We start from the raw sequence: 25416 nt of genomic DNA, 5'->3' as shown, positions 1-25416 counted from the left end.
ACAAGAGAGATACAAGTGCAAAAAAACAAGTTTGTCTCAAAATTATTGTACAGAATTTGTACTGCTGTACATATTCCCTATGGGGAAAGAGGGGAAAAAAAACCTTAAAAAAAAAAGAAAATTGTAGTCAAGAATGAATTCCAGATTTAGTCAACAACAATGATTTCTAGGGTTTTCAATATGATCTTATTTTCATTTGTTTATATTAGACATTCCAGTCAAAATCTATTCTTAGAGATGCTCAAAAACTGTGGTAATACATTATAAGTACAGAAAAGATAGATTGGCAGATATGATGTTAATTACTGTGTTGCTTCAAAATTCTTCTAGTCCAGACAATTGCTCACAAGCAGCAGAAACATGCAGGGACTTTTCAAGAGTCTACCTCAGAGTAGTAAATGATTATTAGGAAAGTCTTTTACATTTGTGCTACAGAGGTTTACAAGCTGGTCAGTAATAGTCTAGCCAGCTTAAAAAGCTAGGCATCGTCTTCTAGGCAGCTTACAAAGCTAAAGTGCTTTGCTCAGACAAGTACAGCAAGGAAGTATTCTTATTCCAGTCACATTAAGAAGTCTGGGCCATAAAAAATGAGGCTGGATAAGTCACAGACACTCCCTAACAGATAGAGGAATTTCCTTCTCTGTAGACTGTGGAATACCAATTTAGTCATTCAGTTATTGTAATAAATATGGATTTGGAACATCTTTTTTTTTTTCAGTTAGTCATGATCCACTGAATGCGTTGCTCACTGGTTCTGCTGTGCTGCAGAATCTCCTCCCTATTAACTCAGACCTAATGGCAGGCAAGGTACCTGAGCGCTTCCAGTAAGTCCCAGAGAGCTAATACTAGCTTTATGGGAGGACAGCCTGTCCAAGAGAAAGCATTCTGCTCTTTAAAGCCAAAAACCCCACCTTACTTCTTTCTGTGAATGGCCTCTCTTCTTACTTCAGATGTTTCAAATCTTTAGAGTGTTTTTATCCTCCCCCTCCCCACCTATGCACACATAAGTGCTCCTCTCCTTGTTCTGCCACACATAGGTACCCATACACCACACGTGCTCTAATGAGGGACAGGAACGACTACTAAGCAGAAGACTCCAAGGAGTGAAGCTGCCAAGCCCACATACTTTTTTTTTTTTAATTAACTCAAAGTTACTTGATACCAAAATATATTTCTCACAGTTTTCTCTTTTTTTTTCAGAATAAACAGGCTGCCTCGGAACACATCACTTTTGTCACTACCTAGAAAGGTCACTTCTGGGCTGGAGTGTTTCATATCCTTCTTGTTCAGTTGTAAACAAAGTCCTAATCCTTACACCAAAGTATATGTTTTTATGCTCATGGTGGACTACAGTTACTGTAGCTGTATAGCTCAGCTCTTTCAGCCATCAGGCCTGAGCAGAGTACCCCTTCTGGTGTTTGGCAGCATCCTGCATTTCCATTTTCCCATCACGTTTTTTCAGAGCAGCCGGAGAGGTGGGTTCCTTCTGCTAACATCACACCTCCATCCGTAATTGTCTAATGAAGCTGAAATGTGGATACGTACAAGGACTACGTGCTCTTCAGGTTATTGCCTAACCTCAGTATGTAACTGACTCACCTCAGAAAGACCAAGTCATTCCAGGAATGACTAGGCCTCACCACTTTGTAACTACAATAAATATGTGGCATCAGCAGCAGCTGCACTCTACCTTAGCTTTGACAGCCTGGCTCTGTGAGAGCTGAGACTTGCATATAATGGCAACATAGCTAAGGAGCCTCATGGATCTGCAAGCAGGCATCTGAGGCTCTTTTGGACAGGAGATGCTACAGGTGACTGGCAGGCCCTTAGGGGAACCTTCAGGCAGTCTAGAGCAAGGGGAATTTCAGAACAATGGGTGGAATAACAGATTCTCTGAGAAAGGTGGCCATGGGGGACAAAGAAGAGGAGGCCCCTGGCAAAGCAACTGCTAGAGCTCAATCGCATTAGACAGATGCTTCAGCAGACTGGCAGCAGACTGAGGTTTGCTTAAGAGAGCATCAGGGAGACTTGCCAAGCAGACAAAAGCAGCTCCAACAGTGACTGCTGGAGGGTAAGTGCAGGATAGCTGTAGCAGGAGCCAATGAGAAGAGGTGTGCTGCTAGACCTTGTACTAACGAACAAAGAAGGTCTAGTTGGAGATGTGAAGGTTGGGGGCAGCCTTGGCTGCAGTGACCATGAGATGGTGGAGTTCAGGATCCTACGAGGAGGGAGCAGGGCAATGAGTAGGATTGCAACGCTGGACTTCAGGAGAACTAACTTTGGCCTCTTTAGGGACCTACTTGGAGGAATCTCATGGGGTAGGGCCCTAGAAGGAAGGGGGGTCCAAGAAAGCTGGTTAATATTCAAGCATCACTTCCTCCAGGCTCAAGATCGGTGCATCCCTCTGAGTAAGAAGTCGAGCAAAGGGGCAGGAGACCTGCATGGATGAGCAAGGAACTCCTGGCAAAACTCCAACAGAAGAAGGAAGTACACAGAATGTAGAAAAGGGGATAGGCCACTTGGGAAGAATAGAGGGACATTGTCAGAATACGCAGGGAAGTGACAAGGAAGGCGAAGGCCCATTTGGAATTAAATCTGGCAAGGGATGTCAAGGACAACAAGAAGGCCTTCTTCAAATACATCAATAGCAAAAGGAAGACTAGGGAAAATGTGGGCCAGCTGCTGAATGGGGCAGGTGCCCTGGTAACAAAGGATACAGAGAAGGCAGAGCTGCTGTATGCCTTATTTGCTTCAGTCTTTACTGCTAAGGCCAGTCCTGAGGAATTCCAGACCTTGGAGACAAGAGAGAAAGTCTAGAGAAAGAAAGACTCTCCTTTGGTCAAGGAGGATCAGGTTAGAGCTCTTTTGTCCAAACTTGACATCCATAAATCCATGGGCCCCAATGGGATGCACCCACGAATGCTGAGGGAGCTGGTGGATATCATTGCTAGACCACTCTCCATCCTCTCTGAAAGGTCCTGGAGAACAGGAGAGGTGCCTGAGGACTGGAAGAAAGCCAGTGTCACGCCAGTCTTCAAAAAAGGGCAAGGAGGACCCAGGAAACTACAGGCCTGTCAGCCTCACCTCCATCCTGGGAAAGGTGATGGAACAGCTCCTCCTGGAGGTCCTCACTAAGCATCAGGAGGACAATAAGAGGTGATCAGGAGTAGGCAGCATGGATTCACAAAGGGGAAATCATGCTTGACCAATCTGATAGCCTTCTATGACGGGATGACTGGCTGGGTAGATGAGGGGAGAGCAATAGATGTTGTCTACGTGGACTTCAGCAAGGCTTTTGACACTGTCTCCCTTCATATGCGCAAAGTCTAGTTGGAGGCCTGTAGCTAGCGGTGCCCCCCAGGGGTCAGTCCTGGGTCCAGTCTTGCTCAATATATTCATCAATGACCTTGAGGAAGGGACAGAGTGCACCCTCAGCAAGTTTGCTGCTGATACAGAACTGGGGGGAGAGGCTAACACACCAGAAGACTGTGCTGCCATTCAGAGGGACCTGGACAGGCTGGAGAGTTGGGCGGAGAGGAACCTCATGAAGTTCAACAAAGGCAAGTGCAAGGTCCTGCACCTAGGCAGGAATAATCCCATGCACCAGTACAGGCTGGGGGTTGACCTGCTGGAAAGTAGCTCCATGAAGAAGGACCTGGGAGTGCTGGTGGACAACAAGTTAACCATGAGCCAGCAGTGTGCCCTTGTGGCCAAGAAGGCCAAAGGTATGCTGGGGTGCATTAGGCAGAGTGTTGCCAGCAGGTGGAGGGAGGTGACCCTGCCCCTCTCCTCAGCCCTGGGGAGGCCTCACCTGGAGTCCTGTGTCCAGTTCTGGGCTCCCCAGTACAGGAGAGACATGGCACTCCTGGAGAGAGTGCAGCGGAGGGCTACAAAGATGATGAGGGGACTGGAGCATCTCCCCTATGAAGAAAGGCTGCGAGAGGTGGGCCTGTTCAGCCTGGAGAAGAGAAGACTGAGAGGTGATCTCATCAACATGTACAAGTATCTGAAGGGAGGGTGTCAAGGGGATGAGGCCAGACTCTTCTCCGTGGTGCCCAGCGACAGGACAAGAGGCAACGGGCACAAACTGAACCACAGGAAGTTCCATCTGAACCTGAGAAAGAACTTCTTGACTGTGAGGGTGACAGAGCACTGGAACAGGTTGCCCAGAGAGGTAGTGGAGTCTCCTTCCTTGGAGATCTTCAAAACTCACCTGGATGCGATCCTGGGCAATGTGCTCTAGAGGACCCAGCTTGATCAGGGGGATCGGACTAGATGACCTCCAGAGGTCCCTCCCAACCTAAACCATTCTGTGATTCCCGTAGTAATCTTTTCCCTCACATATATAGCAGGGGTCTAAACCCATGAATAGCTGCTATCAGTCTCTGAGACCTTATAAAGACAGTGCTATTCACTGTGGAACAATTTTTTTGAGAACTATGTAGCTAAATTACCTGAAATTTAATTGCTTAAATTTTGAACTGTGAAATCACAGTACAAATTTTGAAGTAATTTTCATTTAATTGAAAAAAAAGACAGAAAAAGAGAAAGTCCAAGACTATGATACACAGCTAATTAAAATCCTGTACTCTAGTGGATTTGAGTGTGCAATACAAGATTTATTCTCCTGTGTATATAAATCTATGTCTCACACATTTGAATAAATGCAGCTGTGTTTATTCCAGAGTGCAGAGTTCCAGATGTATACATGCAGAATTCCAGATATACATATGAGCACCTTATTGCATTACAATTTTCCATTACGTTTTTCTAACACTTAAAATTTTATGTCACAGAGCCCTCTGGAATATGCCCTGGTACATTCAGCACTTACCCAAACAATACAATCTGAAATCCTAAGGGCCACCCAAGTCTGCACTGCTGTGATACCACCTACCACCTCCAAGTTTGCCAGGAATGAGAGGAGGCTTTCAGACTGTGCGAGAATTTAAGCTACAGGTCCAACACTTGAATAATACCATTCTTTCAGCTGTGTGATGTAACTGTGAAGTCTCAGACCTTACAATAATTTCAATCTATACTAAAAAATAGCAATTATAACAACTCCAGAAGAAGCTTGCTTGTTTTGCAAACAGCTAGTGCCGGCCTAATAATAAAGGTGCGCCCAAAAAAGGCCAATGATAGATGCAGAAAGGAGCTGGATGGAATCTCTGTGCAGTTTGTGCAACAAAAGATAATTTAATTGCTTCTGAAAGGCCAATAACAGCAGGATAAACACGACAGCCCCCCCAGCACTAAGTGGCAGCTCTCATTAATAAAAACGCAAAAGGTGTTAAAAGAGTAAAGCAATCAGTTTTAAAACAAACTTACACGCAGTTATCTGCTTTTCAGATGTCATCAGCATTACTGTACCATTTGAAGCTTGGGCTATATCATTAATAGTTACAATACAAACTACAAATAAAAAAACGCGTAATAAAACTGCCGAAAAAATGGTATGCTGTTTTCTGTAAAGTGCAGATAAGAACCCTGTACAATTTATATTACAATTCTAGAGATTACTTCACATATTTCTTCACTCAGCCAATTATTTTCCCAATATGAAACAGGCAAAGGCAGTATTCTTAGTAAATAATGTCATGGAGCACACCCTGAAACTCAAGGCCAAAAGAGAAGGGTGCAAAATAAACAGAATAAGGGTAAGATTTCCTACCATTCTGTGAAATAAGCAGCTTATTTGGATCAGAAAGAGATTGTTTCCTTCCAAACAGTACAGAACTGCAGCAGAAAAGAATCCTGGAAATAATGTTACTAAAGATGAAAATTTAAGATCACAGAATCACGGAATGGTTGAGGTCCCTTCCCCTCTGGAGATCATCTAGTCCAACCTCCCTGCTCAACCTGGGTCCTCTAGAGCATATTTCCCAGGATCACGTCCAGACAGGTTTTGAATATCTCCAGCGAAGGAGACTCCACTACCTCTCTGGGCAACCTGTTCCAGCGCTTAGACATTTGGTTTCCTAGTAAGTCATATTACTGTGAAGATGTCAGACAACTATAAAGATAGTAGAAGCAAAGGTTTATTTGTCTTTCACCATTGTGAAACCACTGTACAAATCGTGCCGATACTCTTCAAGTAAGTATTTTCCCAGTGAATAAAAATATATAATCTTTTCATAATTCTTTTCTGATTCAGGTCATAATTTAGAAGGTCAGTTCTCACTAAAGGATCACATGCTATATTGCAGTTTATTGTAAACTGCATTGGTTTGGCATGTCAAAAGACACTTATCTTTATTGACAAATATGTCAGAGACAAATTGGAAATCTTTAAAACATCATTGTTAAGTGTTCTGAGCATAAAAAGGAGGGTTTAGCTTTCTGTAAGATATCTCTAGAATTTTTTAACACTTTCATAGCACAGGCAATCTAGAAGAACAGTATCAAGAACCTTCCACAACATTTCACTTCTGGCCTGGGGAACTTCTCTATAAGGAACACACAGAAGGGAACTCTTTAGGAGGTTACTGGCACCTGAAAGTGGCCCCTAAGGTATAAATGTAGCGTTGCTACCATGAGAGCTCATAGTCAACAGTTTAAAAACGAGGTGTGGAAGGAGAGAGTCCAGTACTGAATCTTTTCCAGTGCATACACTGAGGCACTGTACTGCAGATGTATCCAGCAGAACCCTCATGCAGCTTGTAAAGTCTGATCCCATACCAGGCATAGTTCATGGAAACAGTTCAAAAATAAATTTTCCCAGTGAATAGCAGGTGGAACTACCCTACAAAACGTTTTTTGGCTTGGGGCACAGACCTGCTGAAATATTTCACCCAAAAGAACGATAAAAGAAGTAGTGCTTGAAGCTTTGGTCATAGTCTGGCTGGTGTCTGGGCAGAGCCTGATAACACTCATGTTTAATGAAGGAATCTGCCTCACTGTGTGTGTTTACCTTGTATATGTGGTAACTGGCTGACACAGTCATTTTCTGTTCAAGGTGGTCTCGCAGACTTGAGTCTTCTGGCATCCAGAGAGGACTGAAGGGACTCCACTGAAAGCGCTGAGTTGTAATGTGATTTGTGAGTACCTGATAAATGAAAATACTTTAAGTGTGTTGCAGCTGAAACTCCCGATCCTTAATTAAGAGATGGCTGGATCTGCTGACAAGAGTTCAAAGGGTCAGTGACAATGAAGTCAGTCATGGAGGAATGAGCAACCTGCACACCCTGGTAGTGTGTTCCTCACTAAAGGAAAATGAGAGGGAATTTGGCAGTTACTGTTTCTGAAAGCACTGTAACACAGTACAATCAAACAGAAAAGATTACTGGCAGCTCAAGAATGAGGGTATTTGAAATAGTCTAAATTTACACCAGCCCTTTTAAGCCCATTTGTATTGTACATCAATTCAAAATAATACTGACATCATCCTATTTATCCTGGCAGGACTTTCAGATTTCAGGTCTCAAACTAAGGTGTACTCAAACCCTGATTTAGTGTTTCTACAAAATGATTACGAAGTAGATAAAGGCTCACACCAGGAATTCTATTAGCTGAACATCCTCTGTACCAGCACACAGACTAAGACAGGGGATCTAACAAGTGTGAAGAAAACCAAAATACTTTTCTTAACACCTAGCTATGACATTACACTAAATTAATTTTCATCCCAGGCCAGGGTCTTTGTTGCATAAATGGAAGGAAAATGGCAGCGCTATTCTCTGCATTTAAATTAATCCTTCAGGAAAAAGAAAAATAAAATAATGACACGTCCTACTGGAAATACCTTATATTGATAAACAGTAATTGTAATCTACGTGGGTATCGAGTGCTACACTGCAGCTTACAATGTCATGGCCATTTCTTTGGATTTCTTCTATAGTCCATGGGCAAAGAGAAGCACTTCCAAAGGCCGACTTCAAGCATCCAGATGGGGCTTCTGCTCTGAACCAAGCATGAGAGGTGACTGTAGAGTGAGCTCACTCTTGTGAGAAAAGCATTTCTGTGAATTTTCTCTGCTTCCTATTTATAAACAGTTTTCCTATTCCCTTTCTAATCTAGTTTTCGATGACCACTGACCACTACTCACTGGCTGTTTCACAAGCAGTCTAATCTAGCCCAAAAGTCCAGACTTGGTACATTTTAATGAACTGTTCAGACAGAACTGAAAAAGATCATTTTCATGAATGAGACAATGAACGTGAATTCTCCAACAGTCAGTTGCAAAGAAAGTTGGCTGGTTACTGCCCGCACTGTCCTTTACCCCACAGAATCACTGATCCTTTGAACTCAGCCACCCATTTGTGAGCAAGCAATTAATGGAAGCACAGAAGCCAGAAAATACCAATTACTTTGTAACAGTATGCTAACTTTTTAAGTACTTTTAAATGACTGGCGTATCCACAGTGTTCTGCCCGCTGCCTGTAATGTCTGTTTAAGGACAGGCAAAAACTACAGCCCCAGCAAAAAATTTAACCTCAGACACAAACTAAAATATCACCTAACTCAGCAGATCTTATGCTTTCCCCTTCAGGGAAAAGCCAGCACCCTTTAACCCTGTGACGCTCTCAAAGGTGGTAACAGCCCACAGCAAACACAGGAGCTGTGGCAGGTCCTTTGTGGTAATGATATTATCACATTAGTGGCAGCAGTAAGCGTGCAGTACCACGACAAAGTTAATACAAGAGGGTTGCAAATCCAAGTATTACATCTAATCTCCAGAATAATGAACTGAATATCTCATCACCCTTCTGTGTTAAATTTTAGTCTTTCAAGCATTACTTCTCTTGAAGCATCGCAGAGTTACTCCCCACTAAAATAGCTGAAAAGCTGAAAAGGCTTCCAGATGAAACTGTATTCACAGCTCTATACATAAAAGCAATGTGGATATCTTATTTAAAAGATAAACTAGCATTTGCTCTATGTGCTTAAGTAATTCTTCATTGCTCAGTGAAACAGGAGGCCATGCTTTGCAATAAGGAAGCATCAATATGTCATGTGTGTACTTATAGCAAGCTGTGCTCATGCCATTAGCTATATATTTCTGACAAATGCTTTATTCTTATTGCCAAAATTTAGCACTCATTTTATATATCCCATTTAATTTGGATGACAGAAATAGGTATTCTAATATATTCATGTATACATCAAATCCTGGCAACAACATCAGGCTGTCACCATCACATGGAGGAAACTGTCACTTTGCCATAGGACATCTAAGATTTAGTTGAATTGATCATCAAGATTTTTTTGGCCTACAAGCCTGTACAACCCTACATCACAATGGCATTTAGTTACTAATAATTAATTACTTTCTAGGATTGTGCTTTTTAGGAAAATATCTGTGGCCAGGTAGTTAGCAAGATCATGCCTGTTTCTGCTCTAATTTTAAGGAAAAATGCGCTATATGCTCATACTACAAGTTATGTCTTCTTCCATATAATCTTGCCTGCAAGTTGGTATTTACTGTGAATTAGGTAATGCAGTGGGACCTTGCGTTTATTTTTCTTTGTCATTTTCAGCAAACCTCTATAGCATTTACAGCAGGCAGCACTTTTAAGTCAACTTTTTATTTGACGTACAAGCTGGCTGGCATCCAGGTTGCAGCCTACCATGAAAAAGGCAAAGAAAAAAAAATACAAGTCAGAAACAGCAAAGTCAGAAGGCTCTAGTCTCCTTTGACTGAACAGATCCACTCCCATTAATCTTCGCAGGCGCTTGCTGCCAACATGACCACACTGAAGGGAGATGAGGCCCTTGAGAAAAGACGAGGGGCCACAGGTCGCCTGAGAAGGGAGAGGTCCCAGTGCGCAAGTGCCCTGGCACTGGAAGGCTGAGTCAAACACCACTGATTTGCCAAGTGCTGAGCTTTTCCAGTTGCTAAACTGATTTAAACAAGCTTGTTTTGTGCTAATGCTCATTCACAATGCTACGTTAGAGAACTTGGACTTGTATAAAGTCATGCTTCGCTTGAGGCATCTTCTCATAGCCTGATTGCCATTAATCCCAGCATTTCTACAGTACCTAAAGTCATGCAATCTCCATTGCAATCGATGGCAGATGGGCTCAGTCCCAAACACATGTAAAGGAAAAAAGAGGAAGATGTAATTCTGGTTAGATGTTCAAGAACACGTACCTCAAAGAATGGTGGGAGCAGAATGAAAACCAGCTTAGTTCCAAGGAAACATAAAAGCTGAAAACATGGTGGTATACAGCAAAGACAACTAAATAATGAACAGTGTGCAGTAGTTTTGATGGTTTGGAAGGGTACAAAAATAAAGAAGAAAATACTGAAGATATATCTCTTTTCATGGTCTGCTTAAGAAAAGAAGCAGTATAATACCAAAGAAACAAAAGTACTGCAATTATTAAGAAGATCTAATGGAGCAATGAGAAGATATCATTTAAAACAAAAGTATGGTTGAATAGGGATGAAGTCATTGGAGAGTATAAGTCTCCTTCCTTTGGATGAGAAAAGTAGGAGAGAGAAAATTCCAGCAAATATAGCGTAGGAGGTATCTTAGCTGACAGAAGAATTAGCATGAAAAAGTGTAGAATGGTCCCAGTGTATCAGCTTTATGATTAATGGGAACTGCATTCTTAAAAGTCATGCTTAAAACTATTTAGAACGGAAAAAACCGTGAGCGTCTCAGAACTAAGTTTCTTTACACACTGCGAGCACAATCATATTGGAAGATGGGGTCTCAGTACATACACACACACCCTTGCACAATCAGCAATACAGTTAATGTCCTATCCATTTTACTAACGACATCAGACATCAATTAAGGGAACTGGCTGATTTTAAGCATTCAATTTACTTTTCATTTCTTATTCTGTCTGCTTACTTCTAAGATTTCCAAGATCTTGAATAATGAAATCACACACTTTCGTATGTTCTCAGTTTTACTTTCAGGTTCTCCATGCTCTCAGGCAGAGCCGTCAGTGCTGGAGTGTTTGCTTAGCAAATCGGTTTCTATTAGAATTCTTATTTCAAGGAACATAAATATTTCTGTCAGTCTTAGGATTTTACCAAATGATTGTTCTTTGGATTTTTTTTAATATAAAATCTAAATTTAAAGTTAATCCAGAACTGACAGAATGCTTTCAAATCTATCCCTGTGAAATGTATCCAATTAGATTTGCTGAATCACTGTTTTGAAATCAGATTTCTTGTTCATTTTATATTACAATGAAATAAAGAAGGAAAATGTGGATAACTGCGAAAAGCTTCTGAATCACACATTGGCACTGGAAACTGAGATAATGAAAGTGCTCCCAAAAATAACTGGAAGGCAAAAGTTGTATATGTTAAAATGGCTGGTATCATAAACTGGACATTAAAGACTACATATTGAAAGTAAGTAGTAACCCTGATGCATATTTTGATGTGTAATAAACTAAGATACAGGACTATAGATTGCAATATATTAAGTAGAAAAGGAGATGAAGTTTAAGGCACAAATAGATTTTGCCGAGTTTTGGAGGGGTTTTTATTTTTGTTTTTCATGGAGTGAATTCTATTTACAGTACTAAAGGAAGAAATATCATAGATAAATGAATATTGTACCGTAAAGAACAGGAACTTGTTATTCCAAAGCAGTCCTATATGCAATGTATTTCAGTATGCCAGTTCTGGATATACCTTACTGTTTCAAAATGAGAAAAGTTGCATATCATACTGTTCTTTGAATACAGGAAGTTTTTGTGGGTTGTTTTTGGAAATGAAGAATTAGTTTCCAGCAAGATACAATTTTTAAAGTTGTCTTGTATCAAATATAAAGAATTTATTTACATTGTGGCAATCAGGTAAATATCTCCTCCGTTTTTATAAAAATTAAGAGAAACCATTAGGAAAGCAGTAAAGAAAATTAATAGTTTTTTTTTTAATCCATCATCCACCTTCCTTATGGCACATATACCACTAGTATATAGACTTCCTGCCTTGGTTAGTGATACATTTGCTATGGGAATCCTTTATTAAACACTGTTTGCACACCTCTGCCGGAGTGATAACTCTTAACCCACAGTAACAATGCAAGGCACATAAGATATTATAATGTGGTGAATCTTTTGATTAAGTAGCAGCATACCGCAGTCCTGAGCAAATGCAGCAGGAAATAGGTAAAAAATGGATAATCCTCATATAATTTTACCTAGGAGCAGAAAAATGAAAAGATCAGTCGTTGGAAGCAGTAACAGTTAGAAAAATTATTAGAAAGGCAATTGCCCCCCATATGGCCCTGTACTCCATATTTCTGAGGAATATACCAAAGAAAACATTTGTAGCTCTGATGATAGAGACAGACAAAATGATACTGTTTTGTAATGGAGAAGTGTCTTTAAAAAAATTGTTGTGTAAGATGGATCAATCTGTTTTGCTGCCAAACTGATTTTAATTTTAAGTGAGTTTATACCAAAAATGCCCCGTATCCCATGTCTCAAATGACAAGGCCTAGCTGACTGCCCATTCACATCTGTTCCCAACATGCACCCCCACCAAAGTACTGAAAATCCCATAGCCACAGCCTCAGTAATATTTTCTGCAGCAAACAACAAACTCTGTCACAAACTAAGCAATGACTTCAGTAGAGCAGGCAAAGACAGAGGAAGCAGGTGAAAGAAAATGAAAAAATAGGAGTATTAGGACAGCTTGCATTTAGGCTTTCACCTCCAGTGAAGTGTCCAGACGTAATGCATTCTATGTTTTAAAAAAGGATTCAGAAAAAAAGCATCCATCCTCATCCATCTCTAGGATGAGGGACTTCCTTGTGAGTAGAGCACAAAAAAAGAACAGGGCAGGAATTTAGACCCAAGTTAGGACCTGGTCAAGCTTCTTTTTTTCAAAAAGCTGAATATCTACATCTTCTATTTATATTCTTTCTAAAAGGACTGATTTTTGTAAGGGATGAGTAGTTGAAACTTCAGTTTAAATCTGCTACTTATTCATGCGTTTAGATTAGTTTTAGACACCTGTGGTTTAAAATTTTCGTCCTAACCACGCAATAAATAACATTAGGATTTCTTAGTTCTGCTTTGTACATGGACAACAGAATGCTTTTAATTTTTTAATCCTCTCACTTTTAAAAAGCACTTATTTCTGCCCTGAGGTATACTGAAGACAAGTATGCACATATGTAATGCATTTCAGAGCTGCTCCATTTTATCCCTCATGTGCATCACTACAGTTGGATACACATTCCGCTGCCAGCTCCCATCCTGTTCTCTGGGGAACTGAGGCATAATCATTCATGATCCTGCACTGCTAAGTAGCAGCAATATTTTATCTACAGAACTGAGAGCCATCACACATGCATCCACATGTGAGGAGGTGTGCGTTTTAGAATCACATGCCTCTTCTAGCAGAGCAACATATACTTTTTAGAACAAGCAAAAGAAAAATTCTACCAAAAGAAGCAAACCTAGAGACAAGAAAGAGAGAAATAACTACCACAAATGTGAAACATGAGTCATGTCTCTTAAGATACTGCAGGAACCCTGTCCAGTTCTTAGTGGATGAGAGTAGTATAAGATCCTACAATTTCTCACCTTCGTAAACTGCAACTGTTGTTGCAGTTCTGCAGCTGTTCCACGTCTGAGATGTAGATGTTACAAGAAATACCCACACCTTTTGTTATATCCAACCTAATTGTTTAGCAGCTGTATCACATACTAACGTAGGCATGCCAACAAAGATATAGCTTTACTAGAAGTTCTAAAGACTTTCTACTGGGAACAAAATCTTTCTCCTAGTCTTGAAGACAACAGCAAAAGTTTTCATTGGGTGTAAGACTGGATCTGCCTTTAAGCAAGATTTTGGTGAAACAGTCCTTCACTACTACAGTGGGAAATGAAGTCTAAGCCCCCACCCCCGCAAAAAAGGCCACAACAAAACACTACCTGGTGTGCCAAGAGAACCAAAGTTGTGATAAATACATTCACTGCTTGTACTTGACAATCACATAAAATTTTTGAGCTTTCCATTGCTGAGCAGTTGGTGTTCACCGTATTGCTATGTGGTTATGTATATAGAGATAGATGGAGATGTAAACATAGATAATTTGTGACAGTACAAAGTTACAAATAGCCTTTATTTTAACCTACTTCTACTAAAGCCAAGACTAAGTAAAATAGTTCAGTGTTGTTCTGCTCTTTTACCTATAACTAAAGTATTCTTCTGAGAAATATGAACTAGTTTTATCAGGAGCTATTGGATATCATTCTCTAATTCACTTTTGTTTGTTCTAACAGTAGTCCAGCTCACAAAAGCAGCTAAGAAAATGGCTGAATCTCATAATGTGTCTTTATTAAAAGGTGACTGCTTTTGGGGGATGGGATACACTTCTCTCAGTACATTAAGAGCTTGCCTTAATGGTATATTTGCATTCTGAGTGTTAACTTTTACCCTCAGTAGTTTTCACCTCTGAGTATTTTTCTGTAATAATCAATATTACACCTATAACTTTAAGTATGCATTTTACTACTTGAGATTTCAGGAAGATTTTCTAAGTAAAGCCCCATCTTTGACTCAAAACAGTTGCACACTAGAAAAAACAGGCAGAGCAATAAAACAAGGTGTGCATTGTGGATTGTACCAACACATTACCTATGACCATGGCTCATCTAGCTGCTAGGTTAATAGGTCACTGGCATGGAGCCACCAGCTCTCAGAGAACAGCCTCTCTCATGGTATTTTGATATTTCCCCTTCTGGATTTGACCCAGCAGGGAAGTGCAGGAGCATATGAAAACTGGGAGTGGAGCTGGGAAGCTAACCAAACTATTTTAAACCTCAAATGTTTAGGTTAGATGCTTATGTGGTCTTAACCAGCTCACCCATCCCTAAATATTACAGAATCAGGAATGATGATTTAAAATTTTAGGAATGATATAATAGTGCCAGTCACTGTTGAGTGCATTCCACATTTCCTGCCATAGCTTCTCTACCAATGAGCACACTATGTGGATATTTTGGCCTACTTACAGTAACAACAATTTGCCTTTTCCTAGTTGTTTTTTAGTCTTGTCATTGTGGACTATTTGGATACTGCTATATTTACTGCAGAAAAACTATATTCCAGCAGAGAACCCAGCACTATGCCGTACACCACTCGACTGGACCATTCTCACCGCAGACTAGAGCAACTGAATATTGTTATATTGTTGTATGCTCAAGAACCTGGTACTTGCCCTGGCTGACAAGCCAAGACCCCACCAACAGTATGTTGCCTGTGAATAGCTAAATCTGGTTTAAGCAGTTCTTCTGCCTTCCCCTGTTGCACAGCTCTCTAGGCAGTATTGCTATCTACACTAGGAAACTGTAGTGCTTTGATTGGACCATCTCTATTTTGAACATCATTACTTCACATAAAAAGGTGATATTCATTCCTGTACGGGGAGGGGAAGACTTGCACTATTATAAAGTTGCTTTATTATGGCAAAGCACATTCACAGTAGAGTTTTTTACTGCTACAACCATATTCTTTAGTTCTGTTTTTTTTTTAATCACAACATTGAACAAAGTTACAGTACCTAAAAAGCAAGGGTCTGTTGGCTCAAAGTGAGCAAACTGATTTTTTTCTTTCTTGTTGAAGCCAGTGAGATCATTGGCTCATTGACTTCAACAGCATCCAACTCTCACCCATGTCAAAATGAGCCAGCAAGACCACAAAAGATCATTGGGGTCACTCTTTCACTGTTCAGTTTTTCAGAACAGTTCAATAATGTAAGTTTATTGTCTGAGTGAGAGGTCACAGTGCTGATGCCTTCAGCCACCCACAGTGCTGATGCCTTCAGCCACCCATTGTCCCTCTCATAAAAGCTTTATTTTCTTGTTGAGCCTTCATTTTTCTTGCCTCCAGTTAGTTAGTTGTTGATGTTCACATCATTACACCATCATCATTATCATCTGAAGAAAAACAGTCAGAGATCTCTGTTCAAACAGATTTGGGTTTCGTTGTGATGATGGCTTTTATTTATCACAGTACACCTACCTTCATGGATGAGAAACACATCCTCACATTCACAGTTTGTGTGTCATGATTAAGAACATACATCTGCCACTTCTCTTTCACCTCTTTTACAATTGTTAAGAAAAAAGGGGGAAGGAGGGCTGCCTGGAAATAGTTTGACACAGCAGAGGATAAGGCTGGTTTCAAAAGTGAGACCTAATATAGCAAAGAAAACGCACTTACAATGCCTATTTCAAATAGCAAACCTAAACTCCCTAAAAGTTTGAATAAAGATCCCAGCTTTGAAGATCAGTATCACTTGCAAATAGAAGTGCAGATATAGGAAATCATATTAGTCATTTGGATGAAATCCAGTGTATGCTGAGTTTTCTACAGACAGGTTAATAAACAAAGAACTTGCAGAGCAGACCACCTAGCAATTCAAATGGAAAAACATAGTGATGTGAAAAGAAAAATGAAAAGCAGTGCATTTAATTAGGAAAGTGAAACATGCTTTTCACATAGTCACCCAAATTAGAGGATCTTGAAATAATTTTGAAAAAAAAGCTGGTTACACTCAAAGGGAGTCTTTGCACTGATTTTGGTGGGTTTTGAATTAGGCCTATTCATAGCAAATTAAATTAAGGAGCACCTCATCTGGGTAATAAGAAGTAGGGGGCAGGAATAGTTTCTGGTTGATGGGCCTCTTTGAAAGGGTGTATTAAGGAAGGATGTGAAGACAGGGCTATACCACAAGCAGGACTCTCTCATTGTTTATGCTGGAAGACGTTCTAATGATGCTGATGGATTTCAGAATTCCCCAGCGTAAATTAATATTCTGTGGTGTCTGTTGGGTGGCGTGGGAAGGATTCTTCTTATTGTTTTATCTAAGGAGGAAAGACTTTGCATTGGTCTAAAAATATATTTTGAAAGTTGATATTTCTTAGAGACAACCTTCTGAAATGGGAAAGCAGACCAGTAGCTTTTTACCTTCTCCAGGTTCCCAGAGACATTTAATTTATATGACTGTGTATAAGAGCACATGGGAGAGTGAGAGAGAAAGAATGTGTGTGAGAGAGAGGAAAATGGAATTAAAAGTCATCAGTCTCTTTTTTAAAGTTATTCTAAATCACTACAATTCATTTTGGAAGGAAGGATGTTGTTTTATATTTTCTCTGTTTAAAGAGAAACTATCTACATAGTGTAGCTGTTTCTCAAAAACTAAGAACAGTCCATAGTTCTTCTACATGGGTCCCTCTTCATGGTCTCCTCTCTCAGCTCAGGAAGGAAGAGGCACATACCAGAAGAAACTAGGTATGAATAGATAAGTAAGCATAGGTAATAGCTGGCATACTGGGCCACCTCACAATGGTTTCAGTCAAGCCAAGGAGAGCTAAGCAAATAAGAGATGTGCCAGTCACTATGAAGCCAGAACCTATTGGGTCTTTTGGGTAGTTCTATCTGAAAAAAAGCTTGGAAATAGATATTCAGATTTCACTTCAACTAGGAGCTCCAAAGAGTCAGCACCATTCTTCTTGCCTCAGCAGGTGATGCTAAAGGTTTGGACTTTAGACCTTTAGGGTTAGATGCTTGCCATGACCAGAAAGAAAATTGCACATGTAAAAACAGTTACCCCATGTCTTCATGTGTCAAGTAACAGCTAATCCCTTGATTAGAAGCAGGCAGCAAAGAAACACAACTTTGGACAATGAGAACTCATTCACTTACTGGTCTGTTCCTAGAGTTGTTTAAAATGGTTTGTGTGTATTTTACATATGCCTTGCTCTAAGTAGTGCATTTAGAAAACGAGAAACCAGGAAACAAGCTAAAAATGTTACTCAGTGCGTTGAGTGTCAGTTGTGTGTGAAAACTCTAGACTAGGAAGAACGATCCATTGGAAGGATACCATTTTGAAAATGCAGCTACATCATTGTGACTGTCAGTGGGTCTGCACAGTCCAGTCATATACACGAAGGCCAAAAAATTTTTTAAATATAATTCCTTTAATTGTATTTTACAATTGACATTTTAAACTGCATTAAGAGGCATATACAAACGTTTCAAATCATTACACTATCAGACTTTCGATTTGCTGGGCCACTAAGGAGAAACCTGAAAGCACTCAATAATGTCTCAATATTTAAGTGCATAATGGTAATGCAGAAGAAATAAATGCTTGTTTCATCAATACAATGTCAAGCATGACCATGAATCATGCAAATCAAATCATAAATCACAAAGCTCAAGTTAGTCTTGTCAACACAAGAACACACTATGCAGGATTCTTTATTTGGTATTTGGTCTAACCGGATACACTGTAAAAATAATATAAACTCTTTCACTATTCAGTGTTGAAAAGTCTGAAACGGGAGTGATATGTAAAGTGTGTTTTTCATAGCAAGGCTGCCAAATGCTACAAAAGTGAGTATAATGTGCAAACCTGCAGCTGCTTGGGGGGTTATAATTCAGCAGGGAATTTGGAGACGGGGCTTAAGCTTGTTTTACCTTCTTCAGTCTTTTGCCTAATATAGTTAGTAGCTTGAATATTTACTACTACTCTTAGGTGTATCACAGTTATGCCTGCAGGGTAAGTTTGGAAGACAATGATTTTAGCAAATATAACTCTGAACAAACATTTGCATGAAGTTACAAGAAAATGCTCCAGCTACGAACACACACTAGCTTGCAAGCTTTCAGCTTAGAAATGTGTACCATTTCATTTTTTAATGAACATTGTGAAAAACAGAAAAAGAGACTCTACCCAGTTAAGATGACAGTTTTTGTCAGAAGCAATGGCAGTGGGAGTGTTTAGTGGGAGTGAGATGGGCATGCACAGAAGACACACATGGCTTTCTTACAGTGGAGAAGCTACAAAGTTGTAGAAATGTAACTGCTCAGAAAAAATCCTCTTCCCAAGAACCACACAGTAAGAGCAGAGAACACTTTGACCAGACAGCCTCTCAGAGCACTGAGGTTACTCCTAAAAGTTAAAGGCCAGCTCTGAAAGTTAAAGGACAATAGTGGTTCCCCTTCAGAAGCTGTAAAGGTTAAAGAGGGGCCAGGGATTTTTGTCTCTTGATTCTTCATTCACTTAAAAGTGCAAGTTTGCTGGCAGAGTGGCTTTGTTCATGAGTGCAGGCTGAATGCAGCAATTGTTTAACTAAGAAAATTCAGGTGACAAGGGACTTGCAGAAACGTCTAAATGCTTCCAAGTTCTTTTTTAAAACTTTTTTTTAAATTAAATATTTCCACTTTTCACTTCAGGAACTGCCAGAATTTCTTTTGAAGATACTCAGTATTACCAAGCAAGTTTTTCATGTCATATCAAACCTTCAAACTGAAGAAAATATTCTTTTTTTTCCCCTAAGAAGATTTGCAATTACACCTTACTCCTATATCCCAAAGTATTAACAAAAATTAATCTCACCTTATAACCAAAAAAGTACCTCCCAAAAAAAGCCAGTTATCTGTACAGTTCTAGGCACAACCTTAAAAACAGTAAGATGGGTACTTAAGGAAGAATAGAGAAAAGCAAAGGTATAGCTCACCTGTCAGTCATAGTGTAAGAGCCTGAGGCATTGTGGCCTCAAGGCAAGGATTTCAGCACAGATCTGTGTGTGGTTTGCCTTCACTGAAGTTAATGAGAGTATAGCAATACGAGTGCTATGGCACAGAATTTAAACCTTAATAGAGAATAGTTTAAGCCCTACGAGTTTTATCATAGCTATGTGTCTGTGAACCATATAATCCTGCTGTGATTTTCTACTTATTTAATATTCTATTTCTTGATTAAGGAGCCCTCTCCAGAAAAATTAATGATGCTATAAATTTCTACTTCAGTAGGAGTTCAGGTATCTTGGAAAGGAAACAGGTATAGACAGAATAATTAACTGTGAGGATGAACTTTAAATACAATCTCTCTACAATAACCATTACTTTCCCAAATAATCTAATAATCTCTTCTGTATTTAGTTCCATAGAATTTGTTGTGCATTCCACAATCAAGGAGTAAGTGAACACGCTCCATTCTTCCCTGCATTGTTTATTCTGCATTAAACTCCAAAATCCTTATTCATGCAGCTCATCTTATCTGAAAGGATACTTTGTTGTACAGCATTGACTCTCTACCTAAAATATGTACAGGTCAAAGGAGGGACTGGTGAAGAAAGAGATGATGATTCTAACTCTGATTCTAAAAATAAATTTTGCTTACAGTAAATTTCTATGACACATCCATCCACTTTCATCTGTGTAGCTTGACCCAACAGGAAATAATGTATCAATATAATTCTTCATAACTTTTCAAAAGCTGCTAGAAATAAGGACAGAATAATCTTCCTCAGAGCTAGTGTTTCTAGAGGTCTCCTTTCTCAGGAACCAACTGGCACGTCCATTTGTGTTTCTAAGTTTCTCTTGCAACCCAAGCATTGCAGAGATCTCTTTTCCTGGTTTAGTTATTGGTGATCCACTCATCAGAGAATCACAAAACTATTCTTTTTTTTTGAAGGGTTCTCGTTCGGTAAAATGACTGATAATTTAGAACAGCCTTCCTGCTCACTAAGCAACAAATAGCTTCCCCTCTTCATTCTTAAATTCTTGTAAGAATTCAAGAAAAAATGGCTTGCCTAAAATCCCAGAGGAAATATGTGTCAAAACCCATTACAGAATTTATATCTTACAGTTTTTCCATCCAAAATTGGAAAATACCTAGACTTGAGACCGAGACCAGAATTTACTTCAAAAAGTAGCTAATAGGAAAGGGGGGGAAAAGGGAGGAAGAGATACAACAAAGAGTCGCTGACCAGAGAAGTGACTGCCGCTGATTTTCCAATATGTCTAAAATTTAACTCTTTAACATTTTGAATAGTAGACAGTAAATACCCTTATCTATTCTAAAGAGTGCTTTGGTGTGTATCTGCAGTAATTATCTGGAAGCAGTCCCTTTTGATGAGACAGCATTACAATCTGTGCTGATTGATTCAGATCTAAGTTGTCTTTGTTCCTTTCACAACGACTTCAAAACCTGAAACGTGACTCAAACAATAGACCGATTTCATACCCATTCATTTAAAACTTTTGAACATTAGGAGTATCTCTATATTACCATATAGCACAGCACAACAGAATCTGTAGGGTGAAACAGCTGGTGCCGAGGACTCAACACGCACTCTACATGCGTTTCAGAGATTGTACATCAGGCTAGCTCTAAACAGCTGAACAAGTATTAGTAGCAGGAGCACATTAAATTCTCTCCTGAAACACACCTTCTATTTTGGTTTCATCCAAAAGGCTTCCAGCCTGATGCTTGGAGACCACTCTATGATGCAAATCATAGCATAATACAGAGGATGGTGCAACCATTTTCTTCAAAAGCACACATCTGATCCAAATGAAAGCCCTAACGTAGACACTCCTTCTGTCTCACAAATTCATTGTTGCCATACACAAAACCTTCAGTTCCTGATCGTCATGTACTATTTGACATCTTGCTGAACAACGCAAATGTGTGGCTTAGAACTAGCAACCTAGGAATTCTGATCTCTGAGCTCTCACTGATTCCCACTGACCACGGGATAGATTCAGATCAGGAAGACATATCTGCCCCATAGCACACAGTTATTTAGGTTGGCTATAATCTACAATCTATAATCAGATTTGGGGTTACCTGGCCTGGCAACTACCATGTAGGGAAAGAGACTTTCCTCAAAGATGGAATCAAGATGTTGCAAGCACAAAAAATCCTAATGTCAGAACAGAGGCCCTGTAGCCTTCCCTAGCTATGAAATATATTCAGTCTCTTCCAACTGCACCTATGAACTATTCTTATCTAGGTCAAATGGCTGTTGCAAGGACTGCATTTATATACCACAGTTTGAAAGTAAAATCTGCTAAGTACTCATCAAGACTTCCAGGAAGGCAGTAAGCAATCTTAGCAATTTCCTTTTCACTGTGATGCAGACAATGCAATGCCTCTAAGGAGAAATCACAGCTATCATTTCAAATGTTAACATCTGAGACTATTAAATCTCTAATATGGTTTATTATTTTAAAGACTTACCTTCTAGTCATTTAGACCAGCCTTGCAGAGCCCTGGGAACTGTTCCAAATTCGAACTGAAATTAGAATCCAAGTCTGTAAGAGAAATCTCAATGCGTTTCCCGAGTGCCTTTCCCGAGCAGCAGACATACCCCATCCCATTTCTGCTTCCATAATCTACAAGATTCAGGAAAGAAAAAGATCTGAGCATACTCTGTGATACTTACCATATCTCTCTATTCTAAAAAAGGCTGACTTCCAATAAGTTTTGAATTCAACAATAAATGCTCTTGACCTAAAATAGTTCAGTGTTCAATTACCAAATGCATTTTCCCATACTGAGGATTGAGTTTTGCTGAATGCTCTGAGTAAGAAGATGAATAGAAAAGTGACACAGTTTCCTGGTGATACAAAGGTATTCAAGATAGTCAAAAGCTGACTGCAAAGAGCTGCACAGGATCTCATTCTACTGAGTGCCTAGGAAATAAAATGGCAGGTGAAATTCAATGTTGGCAAGTGCAAATATTGCACATGGGAAAAATATTTCTAGCAAGACAAAGACTGAGAGGAGCTCTAAATTAGTACTATGACTAAGGAATAGAAATTTAGAGTAAAAGATAATTGCCTGAAAACTGCAGCCCCCTACTCAGCAATGGGCAAGAACATGTTAGGAACTATTAGAAAAGTAAACAGAAAACATCCTTATGTCACTAAGAAAAGTGCCCACTTCCTGAATAACAGGCACAATCGCTCTCAAAAAGCACACAGCAGATATTACAAGTAGAGAGGCTGTTTGTAGAAAAATGATATGGATAGGGCAGCTTTCATACAAGATAAGACTAAAGAGATGAGAACTCTTCAGCTTTGAAAAGGGACTAAGGATTATATAAAATATTTCCATAAAATCAGAAATCATACGGAAAAGTGTTTCTTCACTATTTCTTATCATGGAAGAGCTACAGGGTGCTAGTGAAATTATCAAGAAATGAAAATCACTTATTTTTCCTGAGTGAGCTGTGAAAATCATTGCCATGTGCTGAACACAATAGCAGAAGTGAGTTGAGGAAGAGATTATACAAACTATAAGAGTACTGAGTACCCTGGCTCAAGACTGGCTCCCAAAGTTTTTGATCACTGGAAGTCAGGAGGAGATACTGGTGAAGGATCACTTTGCACAGTATTCTCTACCCTGTGTGCTTGCTGCTGGTAACAAGTTAAATGAACTAGATGGACCTATTAATCACAAATTTTTGTACTTATGGACAAAAGTGCACATATTCATGTTCTAGAAGTTCTACGGATCATAGACTTGCCATACACAGTCACCTCTTTTAGTGTTCAGGAGTGAAAGAAAAGGTATTATGGTAATACAAACAGCTCTTGGGATGATGTAGAAATTCACCAGCAGCTACCAGTGAAGAACTGCTGTCCCAGAAAAATGCTTCCAGCCCAGACAGATGGATGATGTTGCATCTTAAAATGCTTCAAAACTCATAAAGTATAACTAGATAACACGATTATGAGGAATAATTATTAATATAGCAAAATTATTCCACTAAACTGAGATCATTATGTGATGTTCCAACAAAATCAAAGTTGATATAAATTCTGACAGGGTGAACAGATCTGCAAGTCAGCAGAAAAAGGATGTATTTAAGTACTCTGATGATAGGCCTGGAGCAGAACATGAGTCAATGTGCTTTATTGAATCAGGGTCTTCATGAGTAAAGGTTTGCCAGACAAAATACAATTTTAATAAGGTGCTTGGGACAACACTTTGTTTCATTCTCTATTTTTAAGATATGGGGAAAGTATTAAAGTTTGCCAGTTTGTCAGGAAGTGGTAGTGAAAAAGTTATTCTAATTTTTTTTATTATTATTTCTAGTATTCATAGGACACAGTAATTTAAACATAAAAAAATATTGTCGCCTGTAGAGCCAGGTTACTTCATATGGAGCACGCAGGCACCATGTAATGTATCTGGTTTTTTATTACATATAAACTGTTTGATGGCTTTTTCCATAAAAGTAGCTCGCTTTTTAATGACCCTGTTAAAAACCATTCTTTTGAAGAAACAGTGGCGTAATGAGGATTGCCTGTAGAGTTTGCAACAGAACAGAATCAGAAGTCTCAGGTTCAGTGGTCCAAAAAATGACAGAACTGTGATTCAATGCGACGTTAAAGTAATGAAAAAATCAAATGTAATGCTGAAAATTTAACTATAAAATTCAGGGTTAAAGTTGTCATGACAGACCCAGTAAGATAACACTAAAAAAAATCAGATTAAATTGGCCTTTATTCTGAAAGTAACCCAGTAGAACAGAATCTTAACAGGTAGCATAGGTTTTTTATAATAAATATATATAACACTGCCTTACCTGGCTTATTTGAGATAGGCTTTTCGTGCAGTTAATTGTCTCAGGCAACTGGACAAGCTGAATAATACACTGACTGTACGCAATCTGAAGCAAATACAGTGCTGGGGCATTGCCTACATTCTGAAGTATGATAACATTTGACGACTGGCAAAAGGCCCTGCTTTGCACCCATTTCTGGCCTGGGGGAAAGTGAAGCAACTGAAAAAACCTAACAGGCATGTAGTAATGTACTCCGGGAATCTGTCGTGATATCCAGTTACAAATGTGGCTCCGGAGCCCATATAAGTTGAATGTCTTTTGAAAATAGTTGGATAATCTTAAATTTGCAAGTAAGAGTTAGCAAGGAAGTAGGGATGCTATCTATTAAAACTTATTTCTGAAACGAAGAAATAGAACCAGTTTACCATAGCCTACCCCTACCTGGAAGGTCTTATTCCATTCAGTAACTGACAGTTCAAGATATATGATGCTTCTGACAGAAGGTAATCTTTTCATAAAGACAACATATGCTGAAAGGGGTAGTGTCTCCAGGAAAGCTCCTTTTTGCATACAGGACATTTAAGATCATAGAGGTACCACAGCTGCTTTTAGGCAATTGTTCAGTCACCTTGCCTGACAATTGACTATATAGTTTAAGCGTGCGCCAACAGATTAGAGTGCCTTTCTAGCTGTTAACCTTCTCACCCATTTCAAAAAATCCATTCTCTTCTCGCACCTGGGTAAGTTAACTATTGCTTTGATAGGTCAATGCCTTGACCACACATTTCTTACCATGAACACTGAGGTGTATCACAGATGTGTACACTTCATGTCCTACTTTTGTTATCGATGATAGCAGTTGGTCTGTATATTTTCTGGCAAGATTAAAGTAGAGATGTTTTTATTTTTTTATAAGAAAACGATGGGAGTTCTCAATTCAAGTGCTTGTTTCAGAGCATGCTTACAGGTATAATGAGAAAATCACTAATATATCATTCTTCATTTGTCCTAACCCCATCTCCCAGTTGGCGTAATGGGTTTTCAAAATGAAGATCTAATGTACTGTACATATCATTACAAGATTAGAAAGTATTAAAGCTGTGCCAACAACACGCT

This window comes from Struthio camelus, chromosome 2 (assembly GCF_040807025.1).
Source record: "Struthio camelus isolate bStrCam1 chromosome 2, bStrCam1.hap1, whole genome shotgun sequence".
NCBI classification, from domain to species: Eukaryota; Metazoa; Chordata; class Aves; order Struthioniformes; family Struthionidae; genus Struthio; species Struthio camelus.
This window is presented reverse-complemented; position numbering follows the sequence as displayed.